Source organism: Strix aluco, chromosome Z (assembly GCF_031877795.1).
Source record: "Strix aluco isolate bStrAlu1 chromosome Z, bStrAlu1.hap1, whole genome shotgun sequence".
Lineage (NCBI taxonomy): Eukaryota > Metazoa > Chordata > Aves > Strigiformes > Strigidae > Strix > Strix aluco.
The window spans coordinates 20,944,171-20,962,226 of NC_133971.1; positions in this window are offsets into that span (position 1 = coordinate 20,944,171).

Sequence of the window (18,056 nt, forward strand, 5' to 3'; positions counted from 1 at the left end):
CAATGTTTAGCAGCAAAGCACAAAAGACATATAACTAGATATAAACAACCAAAGTTTTCTCATTTTAACCACATACTGTGTAGTACCTCCATGTAGTGCTCTACTGAGGGCTGGCAGTCAGATTCTAGTCCATCAAATTCAGGAGCAGGAACTCTTTCCACAGAGCTTGGAATTATACATGAGTACAGGATTAAGTTCATCTATTGCCCTTTTAACAATGTAATTAGAACAGAAACACAGGAAGGCCAGGCAGTAGTAAAAGCTTCACAAATCTTTCCTGAAATTTGTGGCCAATGTACAGACAATGGTTTATCTGGAAATGTCTCAGAATTGCCTGAACAATGCAGGCTTATATAACTCAGAAGTGTCAAAACCACTTATAATTAGGTGCATCCTACCCCTCCTTCAGCTTTTACTAATAGGTAGATATGTGCTTAATTGTATGCAATGGGAGTAAAGGTACTCCACAATAACCAGAATTCATCCCTTACCTTACTATTTAAAAAGACAGATACAGTGTCTAGACAGATGACCCTTTCCAGTACAATTTGCAAGTAATCTGCCCTCAAAGTGACCAAGCATTAAGAGGCCTTTTCAGCTCTAAAGGACAGCAAGGGAGTCTGCAAACTGGAACCATATTTCAAATGCTAGCTCTTCAGTCTGAAAATCGTTTGGTAGGCTAGTGTAAAGAAGCAGACAGTGCAAGAGCACTGATGAGGTGATACACTGCAATAACCAGGAAAAAGCACTCTGCTACAGAGCCAGAAGTACATTTCATACTGCAGTGACAACTGGCAGTCTTTGGTCATGACTCCATTGTCCCAAGAGCTACCTCAACTTGTGGGAAAAAAAAAAAAAAAAAAAAAAAAAAAAAGACAGCATCTGCCTCAAAGAGTTTACAGCTTAGTAACAAGAGAAAAACCCTGTCTTACAGCTGTGTAGGATGATACAAAACCTCAACTCTAAGCAGAGAGTGTAGAAAGTCATAAATTTACATCATAAAATCTGCTTCATTTGAGAAAATGATTAATTGCAGCATTTCCTGGCAAATACAGTACTACTTTATTTATTCACTTTTCTGGCTTTATCCATTTATTTTTGTTAAATGGGGAATACAGATGCTGGCCTATTAATTCCCAACTATATTTTAGATACCCCCTCAGCATTAGACACAAAGTTGGGCTGTTCCTAGAAAAGCAGAAGAATAAATACATTTTTTATTGTTCTGTTGTTCCAAGAACAAATATCCCAGCCTTTATAAAAAACAAGCAGGGATTTGGTGCCTTGTGCAGCATGTCTGGAATGTCACTACATTTAGATTATTGTGGAACAGATAGCTCTCGTTACTTTGACTGTCAAAACACCCAAATTCAGCAATAACCAAAACAGTAAAAGTGCAGATATAGAATCAAAATATTGATATGAATATGCATGTCACTGAACTGGGGTAGGACATTGTTTCAGGAATAAATATTTTTTTAATAATTATTTTTAACTTCAAGAATTTTTGCATGCATGTTTGTTGGGGTCAGGGTTGGGAGGATAAGAGAAATGTGTTACCCATTGGCAGAATGCCTAACTTCATGAGGAAGTTCATAGAGGTTTGTTTCCTGCTATCTCCCATTGTCCAAAAGGTTCTCCATCCTGATCAGGCCTTCAGTGGAGCAAAACAAAAGTTTACTGTAGATTTCAAAGTACATTTAATTAAAGCTCCATGGTGATCTCTGATACCTGCTTCAAAAAACAAGCACGGTGAATCCAACTGCAATAGTTTGGTAACAAAGTTTTTTTTTCCTCTTTTCACTGAAACATACGCAGCTGAAGCCATGTATCATTACAATGATACAATGCTCATTGTTTGGGGAATATGGGGGAAAACTGCAGTTATAAAACTGTATCTCTGTGATTGATGATAAAGTCTCTTTGATTAATCTATCTGTATCGAAGCTTCTGTGACTGACATAGAGCTGGAAAAAATAAATCATCCTTCCATGAAAGACAGGTGGGGAATTTCTTTTTCAAGGGAAAAACAAATCTCTCTTGAATTAATCTCTCTTAAACCACCAAAAAACTGACTGACTTCACTCTGACATTTCCCACCCTATACTGCAACTACTAAAGGACAAGGTTCTTCATGCTTGAATGAAAATCACAACTCCGCAGAGAGTCAGCACACTCCTATGAATCACTCAAGCCCTGTGGTCTTAAGTGGTGCCTGCAGCATAGCCCTAGTAATTGTATCTGCATGGAGATGAACTTCCCACTGTCATATTCCTTGGAGAAGCAAGTTGTTGATAGAAGCACAGCCAGAATACCAAAATCAGTTTGAATGTAAATTACGTCTGTCCAAACTTAAATGAATCGACACACTTTAGAACAGGTTTATGTAAAGAAGAAAACTCTATGTTTAAAGTAGCAAGTATGGTAATGCATACCACTTATAATGTTAGTTATTGTATACAGATATATTTAGGTTTCCATGCACATAAGCTGCTTACATATTGAAGGGAACTTCTACCACATGCACTTTTTGTATATACATGGCCCACAGTTTTTAAGACAGAAACAGCTTCAAACAAAACTAATATGATACAGAAGTTTGATTCAGAGCTTTACACAGTTAATTTTAATTGTGACGTTTTATGGAATTACAGAAAACTGAACCACAGAAAAACTTTTTTAATTCATTAGGATGAATAGTTCATTAGATCAAAGCATCTGTATACAACCTTCCTGTAAAGACTCTGTGTAGTCTGTTCACAAAGGTCTCTAGCAATCCACATAACACATTCTCTCTAGTTTTTGGATTTTAGTAAAGTTTTTGATACTGTCTCTTTCAGTATCCTTCTCGACAAAATGTTCAGCATACAGCTAGACTAGTCCATAATATGTTGGGTGAGAAACTGGCTGACAGGTTGGGCTCAAAGAGTTTTAGTAAATGGGGTTACATCAGTCTGGCAGACAGTCACCAGTGGGGTTCCCCAGGGCTCAATTTTAGAGTCAATGCTCTTTAATGTTTTTATAAATGATCTGGATGCAGGGGTTGAATGTACATTAAGTGAATTTGCTGATGATACCAAATTAGGAGGAGCTATGGACTCCCTTGAGGGTAGAGAGGCCTTACAAAGATCTGGATAGACGAGAGAGCTGGGCAATCACCAATCATATGAAATTTAACTAGAGCAATGTCATGGTTTAAACCCAGCTGGCAGTCAAACTCCACACAGCTACTCACTCACCCTCACCCGTTTGGGGGATGGGGGAGACAATTGGAGGGGTAAAGGTAGGGATACTTGTAGGTTGAGACAGAACCAGTTTAATATTGAAATAAAATAAAACAAGACAATAATAACAATAATAGAACCTACAAACGGGTAAGGCACAATGGGATTGCTCACCACCCACCAATGGATACCCAGACTGTTCCCAGCTAGTGATGCCAGAGAAGCCATGATCCTGAAAACACAATCCCAGGAGAGAGAAACGCCCCCGCCTCTTCCCAGAAGACCCTCCTGTATATACTGAGCATGATGTTACATGACATGGAATATTTCATTGGCCAATTTGGGTCTGGTGCTCTGGCTGTGCTCCCTTCCAGCTTGTTGTACACCTGCGCATGGGCAGGACATGGGGATTTGGAGAGTCCTTGATCTCTTAACAGTTGAAAACATCAGTGTTTCATCAACATTCTTCTCATATCAAATCCCATACTGAATCCAAAATACAGCACTATTCTAGCTGTTAAGAAGAAAAATTATCCCAGCTGAAACCAGGAAAAGTGCTGGATTCTCTAGCTAGGACCAGGTAATCCTCATTATACTTACAAACTGGGGGATGAGAGGCTGGAGAGCAGCCCCATGAAAAAGATCTGTCAGAGTTCAAAGAGCATCTGCATGATGCTCTTAGTTTCAGGTAGTCCTGCAAGGAGCAGGGAGTTGGGACTTGATGATCATGATGGGTCCCTTCCAACTTGAGTTGTTCTACGATTCTAGTTATTCTTCCAACCACTATTGTTTCTAACATGCAGCCTTGCTGCTATTTAGGAAGCAGTTTATTTCTAACTTGAATTAAAGTAAGATTTTTTTCTGCATCTTTCATGGTACCTACAAGTTTTACTGATGTTTGTTCATCACAGTTCAATGTTCGCAATCTTTTGTACAGACCCAGGATTATGTCAAAGTGGGCGGTCTCACTGTATGAGAAAGATATGATTTCAGTGTGGGTTTTTTTTCTGAGGGAACACCCTGGATTTGGAGCTGGCAGTAGTGATTTTCAACTGCTACTGTGCAGACAGTGTGTTTTCTCTTCTGCTGTGATGCTGGACTTGGTTCTGGCATGCTGTTTTGCTGATTAAGGATACCAATTAAACTCGGACACCAGAGTGAAAAGAGTAGGCGTACTTTACTGGTGATAACCAAGTAATGTAACAGCATAATACAGAAAACATGCAGTAAGAAAAAGCAGAATAGTGCACTTAAAGCAACAAACAGGAAAATACAGGGTAATGCATCAAATCATTACTACACGAGAGAGAGAATAGTGGTTGAGAGAAATACATCACCACTTGCATATATTATCATCATCATCCAGATCCGCAGACGCTGGGCAGCCCTGGTTACAGCGAGGATTTGGAGAGCCAGTCCTGGCAAGTGGGAAATCCTACGCGGTGCATCCACCCATAGGTGAGGCATCCAAAGTCACTGCAAATGGGCCCAGCCTTATATACCAGAGATCGACAAGCCAGAATAGCTGGCACCTTTGTTTTGAGCGGAAAGTTTCTGGTTTCATTCTCCTGTTGGATTCCCCCCAAAGCTTGGCCAGGGCTTGGGGGGGAGAACAAGGGAGTTTCTAACAAGGCCAAATACTTGGGTTCTCAGCCTTGAAGAAGGCTGCGAAAGGAAAGTCGGATACATTCTCTCCTCTCTACTGATTATATTTTGTCTTTCACTAGCGAGTTTACATATTTTATTAATGACTACATGCTAAGTTAGCAGCTTCAGCTTGGGGCCTGTTGTTCAGGCTGCAGTATTTCAATGCTTTAGCACTTTTTACACCAGCATAAGTGGGCTGTTATAACTTAGTACAATACCTACTAGCACAATGGTTATCAGTTATAAAATATACAGGATTCATCTATAGGTCAACTCTGGCTTGGGCCTGTTGTCCAAGCCTTAGCACTTCACATGTGCACCATCTGCACTTAACACAGGAGGGAACTAATACTATGAAAAAATTTTACTAAGGTTTTTAAATTTCTGGCGGGAACAGACTTCACTGTTCCAATGCAATGTATGCATCTGTCTGATTAACATTAAGCCTTTCAAATTCAGCTTCTTTCTTTTGGCTCCCTATGGTTATGTTCGGTTCACCTGAAAGACTGTGGTTTGTGTTTGTATTTCTCCATTATATTTGAATTGTCTTCTTTGGTTTAGCATTTGGGAAAAACAACACTCCTGCCTTCAGCCACCTGAATATCTGAGAGGCTTTAGATCCAGACTCTTTAAAACTGAAAGCCATCTGTGCAATTTAACAACAGACAAATCAAGCAAAAGAATCTGTTCAGATAGACAAAGACTTTTGCAGATTATCAGAGAAGGGCCAAGATGAGAATCACAGGGATGAGATCAAGTGTAAATTCAGATTTAAAGTTGAGCCACTGCTACTATTTGGGTCCTAAACCATATACACTGAAAGAGCATCATTAGATGATACCCTAGAAAAGTCCCAAATGTTGTGCTAATCTCATTAAATTACCATATTCCAGATCACTCTCTAGTTTGTTCTAACAAGATTTCAGATCCCTTCAAACCATAATCAGAAAACACCACACAGGTATTTTCACTTGTCCCAGTCTGTCGCTCTTCTGATCATCTTGCTATGGGTATACAGACACTGGATTCAGTCTGGCTGTACTTGCCTCCTCCCCAGTTTAGAAATGTTTTGGGAAGTAGTTTGTTTGGTGACTATTTCTGCTTCTTTGCAAAGCAGTACTGCTGATCTCTATTGCTGAGGCATGATTAAGAAGTTCTGCAGTGCCTGTAGGAAGTTGTAAAGGGTTATCTTCTAGTGTACTATTTAAAAGCCAACAATATTATTGGTATTGTGCAGGGCACAAAAATTAAGACAGTCTCTGCAGTGGAGAGCTTACAAGCTAAAGCTATGAAGCACAAATAGGCACTTATTTTTCACAAAAGGAAAACAGCCTGTGTCAAAACCTTCTGTACCAGCAGGCTTGACAACTTCATGCTAAAGCATATACCACAAATAAGGATTCTTGGCCCAGTCTGAAGAGGTTTTGAGCACTCACAGTTGATAATGACATTGTTGGAAGATGCAGTGCTAGAGCACCTATTCAGAGCAGGCCCTTAGCTTAAATTAGAGTAAAATCAGCAGAGGTTATAAAGTGCTTTACTGTTATTTGTCTGACAGGTGGTGCCATTGAAATGGTGGAATTAGGCTATTTCAAGGAAAACACAGCTCAGCCAAATAACTGCAGCTGTTCTATACTGGGTTTTTTAAATTATTTTTTGCATACAACAAATTATTTCGGAACAAGACATATAGAATTAATACAATTTAAATATATGTTGTTATGGACCACAGGGCTAATATTTGTCACTATCCACAGTTCTGTAACTAGTCAAGAGTCAGTGGTATGAATACTATTGCAATGCTCATCATGAACATGCACAATAATGACAGTTTTCCCTTATAAAATTCTTCCCCCAAATAGAGCAAATTCTCCCTTTTCCTCTTTGATTTGACAAACTTATTGTAAAGGACCAAATGAATCCCATCTCCAATGCAAGTTGGAGAAAATCCACTAGATTTGAGTTGTTATTGGGGTAATGCTGTAGTCTGTGGAGGAATCAGTCTGGAATCTGTACCATAGTGTTCTGTAGAGGAATCAGCACACAGAGCTTGATCTCTGTTGAGGATGGCTGCTAACAAGTGCTGTGTATAGAATTTATATTGGCTTCTGTAATAGCAGCAAGACACAGTGCGACACTGGAGGTAATTTATGTTCCCACTTAGAACCTTTGTGTATTCTGCCAGAACTATATGAACAGCATTCTAATCTCATTTCTAAATGACAGCTATATACTAGTAACACTATACTGGACACCCAAGCTGTTTTCCACTGGAATGCTTTAAAGGGAGGTTTGCAGATCAGCTGCATAAGGCCTCACAATTTCTTGTATTAAATTACAAGAAAAGCAAAGGAAACAAAAATTTAGATATGTATTGTATCAATCAGCTCACTCCTACACGAGGTTGTCTCTGTCTTGCAGGAAAGACTGCTGCATGTGTGATACTACAGAACATTCAATGAACACATAACACTAAAGAAGGTTAAAGGTGTAATTTTTCCATTGCATGTACCTGGCAGTCAGCAGAGTCATCTTTCTTAAAGACTGCATCCCACAGGAATAGGTGGAATATATAACGTTACAAACATGGAACAACCTTGCACTGCATTACTCATTTCTGAGGTCTGGATTAATTTTGAGTAAAAATTTGCATGTTTTTAAGTAGCTGCTGATACATGTCTTTAGAGTCCAAAGCAGTAATTTGCCTAGCACCTTGAGAGCAATGGTATGTAACAAGGCAATTACATGTTGAGAAAGTATTTGTTGATGTGAACACTATAATGACAGAATGAATTCTATTTAAGCGCTGCAGTGAAATGTACACATGAGTTGCTGAGACATCTGCATTTCTCATCCACATCTAGATACTTTACTTCTGGCCTTCCCCCCCCATCAAATTCCCTTCAGCCTACTTTGATTATTTTAAATTTGTGAGATTCTAAAAGCACCCATCTCCAACTAAAAAATGGCATATAATCAAAGAAACAGCACACAGCAGAAAGGAATTCTCAAACAGCTACTGATGCTTGCCTGTATGGTCTACAGCTGTAGTACTGCCTACAGCCTGAAACCACCCACACGCTCAAAAGAATGTGTAACAAGCAGCTGTATATAGAAAAGAAATTGCTGGGCAGAATCATAAAGTGAGTATGAAAAAATAAGGATGAAAATAAGGATGCCTAAAAAATATTACCAGGGTAAAATGCTGTATCTGTCCCTCTTTCCAAAAACAAAGCCCCCACATTGTATTGCGTTCCTCAGAGCCATAAGTGGCACTACTTACCTGAGCTCATGACAGCTCTAATGAAGTTTATCATTGCTGAACCAACCGCTGCTCACAACAACGGGGTGCTCCTTCACCCACAAAATAGCATGTTACTTAGCAGAAAAGGGGTATAACTACACACTTGGTTTCCCATGGGGTGCTGCTAAACTGGTCTCTGCTATCTCCCACCTTCTGTATTCTGTTTTGCTACCATAGCAAGGCAATCTCACGAGACTTATTTTCATCCAGTAAGGTTTCTCTTTTCCTTTTCTTTTCTTTTATTTTCTTTGCTTTTCTTTTTTTTCTTTTCTTTTCTTTTTTCTTTCTTCTTTTCTTTTCTTTTCTTTTCTTTTCTTTTCTTTTCTTTTCTTTTCTTTTCTTTTCTCTTTTCTTTTCTTTTTTCTTCTTTGCTTTCCTTTTCTCTTTCCTTTTCTTTCCTTTCCTTTCCTTTTTTCTTTTCTTTTCTTTTCTCTTTTATTTTCTCCTTCCTTCCTTCCTTCCTTCCTTCCTTCCTTCCTTCCTTCCTTCCTTCCTTCCTTCCTTCCTTCCTTCCTTCCTTCCTCCCTCCCTCCCTCCCTCCCTCCCTCCCTCCCTCCCTTCCTTCCTTCCTTCCTTCCTTCCTTCCTTCCTTCCTTCCTTCCTTCCTTCCTTCCTTCCTTCCCCCTCTTCCCCCCACTCCCCCCACTGGCTTTCTCTCTCTCTCTTAACTGGAGACCTGTATAACAGCAAATCTTTTTCTGGTTCCTGGATCAGGTATGCTGTGGTGGTTTAGCCTCTGCCGGGGTCTGAGACCACGCGGCCGCTGCCCCTCCCCCACAAAGGGAGTGAAATACAAAGCCCCAAGACTGAAATAAGGAAAGGTTTAATACAACAGTGCAATAGCAACACAACCAACAACAACAATAACAATAACAGTAATAGTGATAGCAATGAACAGAGCAAAATAGCTACCAAATACAGCAGTGAGAAGCACGATGTACAAAACCACGAGTGCACCGCGCTCCCGCGCCAGGAAAATGTGACCTGCCAGGATGTGACGTTTCCATGGTATCTGAATAACCCGGCTAGAGCTCCCCCCACTGCTGGGGAAACTTAACCCTATCCTGGTTAAACCAGGACATATGCAAAGACACTTTTGGGGACAGGGAAGAAATGCAGCAAAAATCAGACCGTCTTTTCTGCACAGTGAGGGAATGGAAAATGAATAGAGCTTCACTGTGAGCAGACAATGTCAATGGCACAACAGTTCAAAACTGACAAATTTTGGGAAGAACAAGCCTGAGAATTAAGGGGTGGTTTTGTTAGTATTTCCCACTGTGGTCTGAGCCCCCTGTTGAGCTAGGACTGCATCACAGTTTGTCTGACCATGTTCTAGCATGGTGTGTGTCTTCTCTCCATAAATAATTTTATCCTATATATGCATTACTGTTACTCACCTGCAGATCTTTTTGTCTACTTTGTCTACTCTGTCCCTAGTAGAAAGTACTTTCACTGTTTTCAGTATTAATTTATTTTGTCTTTCCTTTTTCATTCTTTTCCTTTCAAATGAAGTTTTTTCCTACATAAATTCATGCATTATCCACAGACAGAGAAATAAAAAATACACTCCTTGTGCTTGTATTACTTCCATTCGTATAGCACCACATCAATCAATTGCACTTTTTGGATAAAATAATTTACAGTTTCTTTCTTCAGAAAGTTTTTAGTCTCAGTATAACAGCAGATGTCACTGGCCTTGCTCATGAAGCTAGCAGCAGTGGATCAGCCTGCATGACTGAAGCCATTGTATTTTGATATTGCCTAACAATAAAAAATGACAACCCAAAGCTTTTATCTTTTTCGCTGAGACTGACACAGAAACAAAACATCAGTACAAATTATCACAACAATTTTCTCCTAGTTTTCAATTTCAAGAAAAGATGCCTCAACCAGTGAAAGTTTGTGTTAGTACTGTTTCAGCCCAGTTTTATACAACCCCTTCACCAGCCTCCCCCTAGCCAACTTTCCCTCTGAGCTCATCACAGACGTCAGACATCCTTCCTATATATGATGAGAAAAAGAACATACTAATCTCCCCCAACTTCAGTCATCTGAAAATTTAACAGTATTGCAAGATAAAGTTGTTTAGAGACTTCCTCTATAGTCAAAGGAGAGAGATGTATCTCCTGATGCCCTGTTGCCTATGTTAAATGACCCACTTTGGCATGGTTTCTAGAGTATGCTTCCTGAAGTCAAAGGTTGTTGCTTGACAGAAATTTGCACACATTTCAGTATAAGATTTGTCTCTTTTCAGGGGTTTAACTAAGGATGAGGAATGTAGATTTGTATATAGCTTCTTTAATTTGATCATATCCTTATGACAGTAATACTGAAGGTCTATATTTGTATTAAAGAACTTATCAAAGATGCTCCTTTAATTTCTTCAGTTCTTGAATCAGATGCTGCTACCTGTTGTCCTATTCGTTTTCAGCTATGACCTACAAGGTCCAAATTGAAATACTGTGTTACCTGTGGCAGATGTTTCTGGAAAGAAAAGTATTTTCTGTAATTTTCTTGAAACGTTTTTCTGTTGCACATTTTCTTCAGAGTGTCAGGAACGGTACATGCCATTTTAAAAATAAACTGGTGATTCATTTTAAGTGCAACAGAAAGTGAGGTTACCAGAGATTTTATTTGATTACCTAACCTTGAATCCTACCAATCTGGATGAGTCACGGTTACCTTTCACTTCTCTCCTACTCCTTCATAATGCAAGGGCAGGCATCAGGACATTGTATGAGAAACCACCTTCTCTGGGCTGCTCATCACCCCAGATGTCATGTTTTAAGTGAAAGGATTTATGAAGAGCCAGAAATTAACTTTTTTTTTTTTTCTTTTTTCCCCCCCCCCCCCTCAGCTCTTCTATGCAGAAAACAAAGTTCTTTAAAGTAGCTTTCATTTCTGATTCAGCCTCCTATACATCTTTTAGGAAAAGGCATTTTTAGGCAAACAAATACTTAAGTATGTGTTCCACTAATGAAAATCAAACATGCCCTTAAAGTTAATCATATACTTGCACAATTTTCTGAATTAGGTTGGACAAGAGCATCTCCTGAAACAGGGTTTCTTACTGTTTAACTTGGCAGAACTTTCTTTCCTTGGCCATCTTACCTCTTTCTTAGTAGTTCTTACATTAAAGACCATGAGTGAATCATGAATTACTCCACTGCATTTGGTCTGTGTCTTTACCATTATTCTTCTATTGCATATGACTCAAAAAAAGATTTATTTGACCCAAATCTCACACTTTTCCATGTAAATCAGTCCAATAAAACATGTCTTTCCTTCTTCTATAAACCTTGCCTCACTCGTATCTTTAGACTATCACAGCAACAATGCTGCTTAAGATGTAGATGGGTTTTGGCGCTTTTGTTATAGATCAGCGCTTTGAGACAAAATTTCAACATGTCATTCATAACATTTTGTGTGCTTGCAAATTCACTACAATTCTAAAACTGAAACATGATCCAGACTTCATCACACTCAGTGATACAAGTGGGGTAGGGGGTCTTTTGTACATAATATTAGAATGCTCTTTGACATGGTGTTTACAAAATTATTATTGTCAGAAAAAGGTAATATTCAACATAGTTTTTCCTTCCTGTTCTTCTACTTCCTTTTTCCAAATGTTGGGGTTTTTTTCTTCAATGGCTCTGAAATCTCACAAAAATTAACGCTTATCATATATAAACAAAAAAGGCAGGAAAATACAGAGTCACTCCTAGGTACTACAAATTGCACCATAACAGAAGAGAGGCGAGTGAGAGAGAGCACCAGCGAAAGATGGGACTGTACTCTTGATCCTTTAACAAAGCAGCAGAAACTTTGAAGCAGAAAAAAAGTTGTCATGATATTGAAACATTTTATTTTTAGGAAAGCAGGACTAACACACGTTTGTTCTCCACTGGGTAACTTCCAAAATAGACTAATAAACAGAAACCACAGCAAACACATTAATCAAACTAAGACCAGCATTTTGTGATTCAGTCCTCTCCCTGTATTTCATACACATATACACACAAAGTAACCCACCTGATCACTTTTTGGACAGCATGAACAAGGCAGGAAAAAAATCAAAAATCAGAATATGTAGTATTTAAAAACAGCATACTTGCAAATAGCCTAACATGTATGTCAAGATTTTTCTTGCGGTTAGAGAAGTCAGGCAGACAGGACTTCGGGGTGCCACTGCTTGTGTGGCCATTGCCAGTTCTGTTAATCTGGAGAAGACACCTGGATTTGCAGCATAAAAAATTGGCAAAGTAAGACAGGCCTGACTTACAGGGTGCTTTGAGGCTTTGTTAATTGTGGAATTCCTTTGTTTCCAACATAAAAGATGTCACCTGTCTTTTCTGCAAGTCAGTGCTTCTTTTCTTGCAGCTGTCTTGCTTCTGGATTTTCCTCCCCAGGTCTTCTGGTCACAATAACCCATTCCTCCAAGCTTTGTCTATACCCATACTATGTCTCTGCTTGCTTAATACATCCAGGGGTACAAATCAAAATTTCTGGTCATTCATAATAAGTCACCAAACTGGGAATAATTTACTGGCCAAAAATAATAGAGATTCAATACTACTACCTTATTACTCTAATGATTAGAAGGAAAATAGAAAGAAGAGCAGTCTATTGTAAGTCTCCAAAGTACTTCCTTTTGAGTTTCTGGAGAGAAGTGTTTTATGCCATCAATGCCTGGGTTAATACAAAAATATGTAATCTTTACAAATTAAGAGTTCATACCTATACTTAAGGTAGTTGAGCTAAGAATTCATGGAAAAGATTAAATATTGTGACAAATTTTGAAAGAATTTCAATGAATTTTCAATTCAGTTTTCAATTATGACTGTTGATTCTCTCAAAACAAGCATACAATTCAATGCATGCCAGGAATATTTCAAGCAATGACCTTCCCAACTCATACATATATACCAGGTATCCTGGAAGAGAACCCTCTATTAACAAATTCAGTTTGAACTCCAAATCCTTGAGGAAAGCCAGTATGTTTTCACAGTTATTTATATTTTGGGCTGGTAGTAGAAGAATTTCCTTAAAGATTTATGGTACCTACCCCATACTTCTGTATCCTGTTCCTATGGATGAAAGGGGTGTTAGCTGTCTAACTCTTTTCCACTGAGTGACACATCATAGGACTTTAAGGTGGAATTTCCAGTCCTTAAAACAACTAAGATAAATTCCTTAACAAGGCTTTAATAATGAGAGAATCTGACAGTGGACTGGAAGACTTGAGGAGTGCAGGAAAGCACAGTAAGAAACTGAAACAGGTGCCAAGTGAATTTTTTGGTAATGCATGACCCATTAGCTCCAAGACAGATCAGAGTACACCTTATCTGTAAAGCAGAGCTTTATTTAACAGAACATCTATGAGATATGGGCAATCAATACTTGAATTATCAAAACAATTACCTAACTGACTAGCAGTTCTATAGATCTGATGCTTTTTCTGTCTATAAGTGATCAGGATCGAGGGGTTTCTTTCTTATACACTGTTCGCTTTCATATATGGCAAACAAAAATCCTGCCTTGTGCTTTTTGGTTTTGTCCAGTATTTCTGCAAACGTTTTAACTATCAGAGTTTCAATTATATACACAAAAACATTCATGCCTACAAAACACAGCAACTGATAATCAGGACTGGATAACCATGATGACAATTTGGACCAGTCTTAGACTTTGGTTAATACCACATAATTAGAGAATCACCTTCATAACTCTGTGTCATCACAAATTTTGCTACCTCATTCCTCACTGACCTTTGCAGATCAATAACTGTATCAAACATAGACCTAGTAAGGAATTCTGAGGCATTTTGTTGTTAACCTTTAGACATAATGAATATTGACCTTTTAATCCAGCTCTCCGTTTTCTATATTTTAGTTTGTGATCCAGGATATTTTTTCCTTCTCACAACATATAAACCTAACAGCCTGTAATTCATTTCAGGGAGAGGAAATTTTTAAAGTTTTATAAGCTTGTACCTCATCAACTAAGTACTGCCAAAACAAACAGTTTCTAAAAGATCAATAAAACACAATTTTCTCTTTAAGAAGTGCTGCTTAATTTTTGTAATTTCCTGATATTCTATTGTAGTGATTTTAAATATCTCTTCATACAGACTGCACAGTGTATCTATATCTTACTGAGTTATAATTCTTTGCTCCAGCTACTGTTTTGAGAATTCAAATATGCAAAAAAAAATTGAAATTTTTATTGCTTTCCAGGTCTTCAGAACAATGGCTGTTTTAAAAAATTACTACGTATATTTTCATATTTTTGGACATAACATGATTTTATTCTGTGATTCCATGAGTATCATCTGAATTAATTCTGCTGTCTTGCTCAAAACTACCTTGAGAACAGCCTCCCTTTTTTGTGCAGCTCCTGTAAGAGTTTCTTAAAGTGCTATTACATCATTTTATCCAAGATTTTCTACAACATGCAATCAAACATTTTGTAAAGTGAAGAACATCATACTGTTAGATTTTATGGCTTTTCCATTTTTTCTGTGTCAGCTCTTACAATTCATCTTTTCCTATTCAGTCAATAAAGACAAAACAGTATTTTCTGCACAGCAGGCTGTGATTTGTATTCAGATGAATCATCATTGATACAGACTTCTCTTCAGATTTTTAACTTTCTACATTTTACCAGTTGTTCTTAATTTTGGTTGAATAACACAAATAAAAACCATATACTAGTAACATAGGTGAAACAGATATGGTCAGAAGAGCTTTATTACCCATTTATACAGAAGAACAGAACTTGACATCAGATCACAATGAAAAGAAATGGTTCAGGTTTATAATATTAATTTCAGATCTAGTACTTTGTTGTATATGATGATTTACAATAGATTGACTTAAATTGACACAAGGAGAAAGCAGGAAATTCCAGTTGCAGAAATCAAGCACATCTGAAGTGAGACTTGGCAATTAGAAAATATTCCAGACTAATTTTATGTCATGCAGCCAATACTCAGGCAAAGCATCCAGTGATTTAGCCAGGAGTTTTGTAGTAAGAACTTTTGTATTTGTATGTTTGAAGCTACCCTATGACTTCTTAGTTTCTGGTTACATTGTTCCTTGAGCTTCTGCAATATTAAATATATCTGAGTACTGAATGAGTATACTTAAGATATATGGGAAGAATATGGTCTACTACAAGAAGATTAAAAATAAAGGAAATCATTCTTGATAGATGTACGTGCCATAGTACTAATTGTATCTGAATTTTGTATTTTAATGGGATAGTCTTCAACATTCATATAAGCTAATGCTTACTTTATTTGGGGATCAGGACTGATTTTTATGTATATATACAGACACACATTCACAAACGATCAGACACATATACATGTACATTCTAATTTAGTTGTTTATAGCAGCAGTATAGTAATGGACTTCATCATGAAACAGCTATGTAGGAGTTTGATAATTACACTACCATTACAGAACTAAAAACCTACACTTTAAAATTATCTAGTTCTAAATGTGTCCTAGAATTCAGAAGTTTTGAATGTTTAAAACTAGTATTTTCTACAAATAAATGAAACAAGATTACTGTAATTTTAAAACATTTTTTATCTATGTATCTATGTAAGAATATAATGTCTAGGCTTCAGTACACACTGTTAACTTTTGTGAATAACTGGTATATGGACTTAAACTCTATTATGCTATTATGATACATATATGGATTGTTCTATTTACATTACTTGGAAAATAAAAATGGGAATAATAGCTGTTTGCAGTTCTAAAACGACCAGAATTTAAAATGCGAGACATTTTATAGATGAGAAACTGACTACATCTCTGTCATTGTTTCTAGTCTGAATAATGTGTCCGCTTGTGGTGGTGTTGGGCATGAGGAATAAAGAGAATGAAGGGAGATGAAAGCCAAGAAGACACAAACTACCAGATCATTTTGAAAGATCATTCTCTACAAAGGATAATTTTGTTCTGCAAAACATAGTCTGTAGATAGCCACTGTTCATAAAAAAACAGCTGGGAATTTACAAAGACTTGCCTTGACATACAGACTTCATACTTCCAACTACCTAATCACATTAAAAGAAGCAAAGAATGTAAATATTTTCATTAATATCCATTTAAAGCTATCACTATCCTTCCCATTTTTATATTGTATATTCATAAATGGAAGGAAAACGGTAGTCTTTGTTAAGGTGAATGAAAATGGCAATCGTCTTAGCAATTTGTAATTAAGTGGAAATTCAGAAGGAAAATACTTTTTTGTTAAGAAGTGTAAACTAAGGCAAATGCTGAGACTTTGATTCCTACTGTATACAGGAACCTGAAACGTCAAGCAAGATGGCAATGCAACATCAAGTTCTCCATAAAATGAAAATCCATGATAGCAGCTATCGGTCTCTGTTTCATAACACAAAGTTTAGAGTCTATGATGAATAGCAAAGTTCTTGACTTTTTCCTAATTCTTTTTGGAAATAAAAGCTATGTACTTTAGGAGTAACTCTCCTCCCACAAAGTAGTCTTCAATAGAGTTTGCTTCTTAGCTTTGTGTTTGTGGCATTGAATACCAATGTTAATAAACAAGCAAGCACAACAGTGTCCCCACAGTGAGATTTCTGAGTATCACTGTAATGCTAGCAACCTTGGCAAGCTAAAAGCAGCATTTTTAGAATTTTAAAACAGGTGGATTAGTCTTTATAAACAGAAAGGTAGTTTAAAGGACAATTGCCTTTTGTAAAATCTCACAGAAAAAGAGATCTATCCTATCTGGTTATTTTCATGAGACCCACAGACAACTGTGATGTTCAAAGACACTAAAAAGTCACGATGCACACTGTAATTCAGTGGAAACTGGGTGTTCAACCTTTCCTTATATCTTTGGAATTTCTCTTTTAACTATCACTTCTTTTGGTTCCATGGTATCCTTTTTCTTTTAAATTTAGCTCAGGGTATTTTATTTTTTCCTTTATTAATTTCAATAGGTGAACTACCTGACTATGCAGAAACAGAATAAAGACACCTCGAGAGCTGGCAGACAGTAGAGTGATGCCTGCTATGATACTGATATGCTCGATTACTTTTGAGCCACTTGAAACTAGATGGGGTTGAACTTTCTCCCTGTTATGTAGAAAACAGAAAATCTATTATTTTCAGCTTAAAGAGAAGAGACTACAATAGCCAGTCAGTCTCTTCTTAAAGGCAATTGTTTGCCAATATCAATAGATTACCTCCTGACAATCAGTTGTGAAAGATAATTAGGTCTTAATGCCACAGTGTTTTATGAATCTGCAGGTGTGAGGCCCTGGGGCAGAGCAAATAATATCATCATCTGGGAATAATTACATAGGCCTTCAAATTGTGTCTCCTTATCAATCAAAACTTTAGCAATATCATCAAGAATATCAAAGCTGCAAGTCAGAGAACTGGAAGATAAACCAAATCACTATTATGTACATTATGAACACATATTTTTTTCTTTAAGAAAATCTTTGTTCTACTGTATTCTTATGCTGGTCTGTAAAATAGAGAAGGAAGCATAGTGTTGGAAGTGTGGGAAAAGCAAAACAGCAAAAAATCTGCAAAACACACATTTCCTTAACACATGGTGCCCAGAACAAACACAGGATGGGATTAAGATCCAGTGATTTGTGTTGCTGTGGCACCAAGAAGGAGGTCCCGTTCTTTCACTTCTCTCAAGGAACATTTGACATGACTATGCAGATTTATCTCCTGCTCTTCCCCTTCTCTCAAGGACTATTTTGCAGTACTCTGCGGACCTTATCTCTCATTCTTCCTCTTTTCCCACAAAAACAGTGCAAACCTTGCACCAAGGAATGTGCTGTGTTGGTACTCAAGAAACAATGGCTTGACCACAGTCCC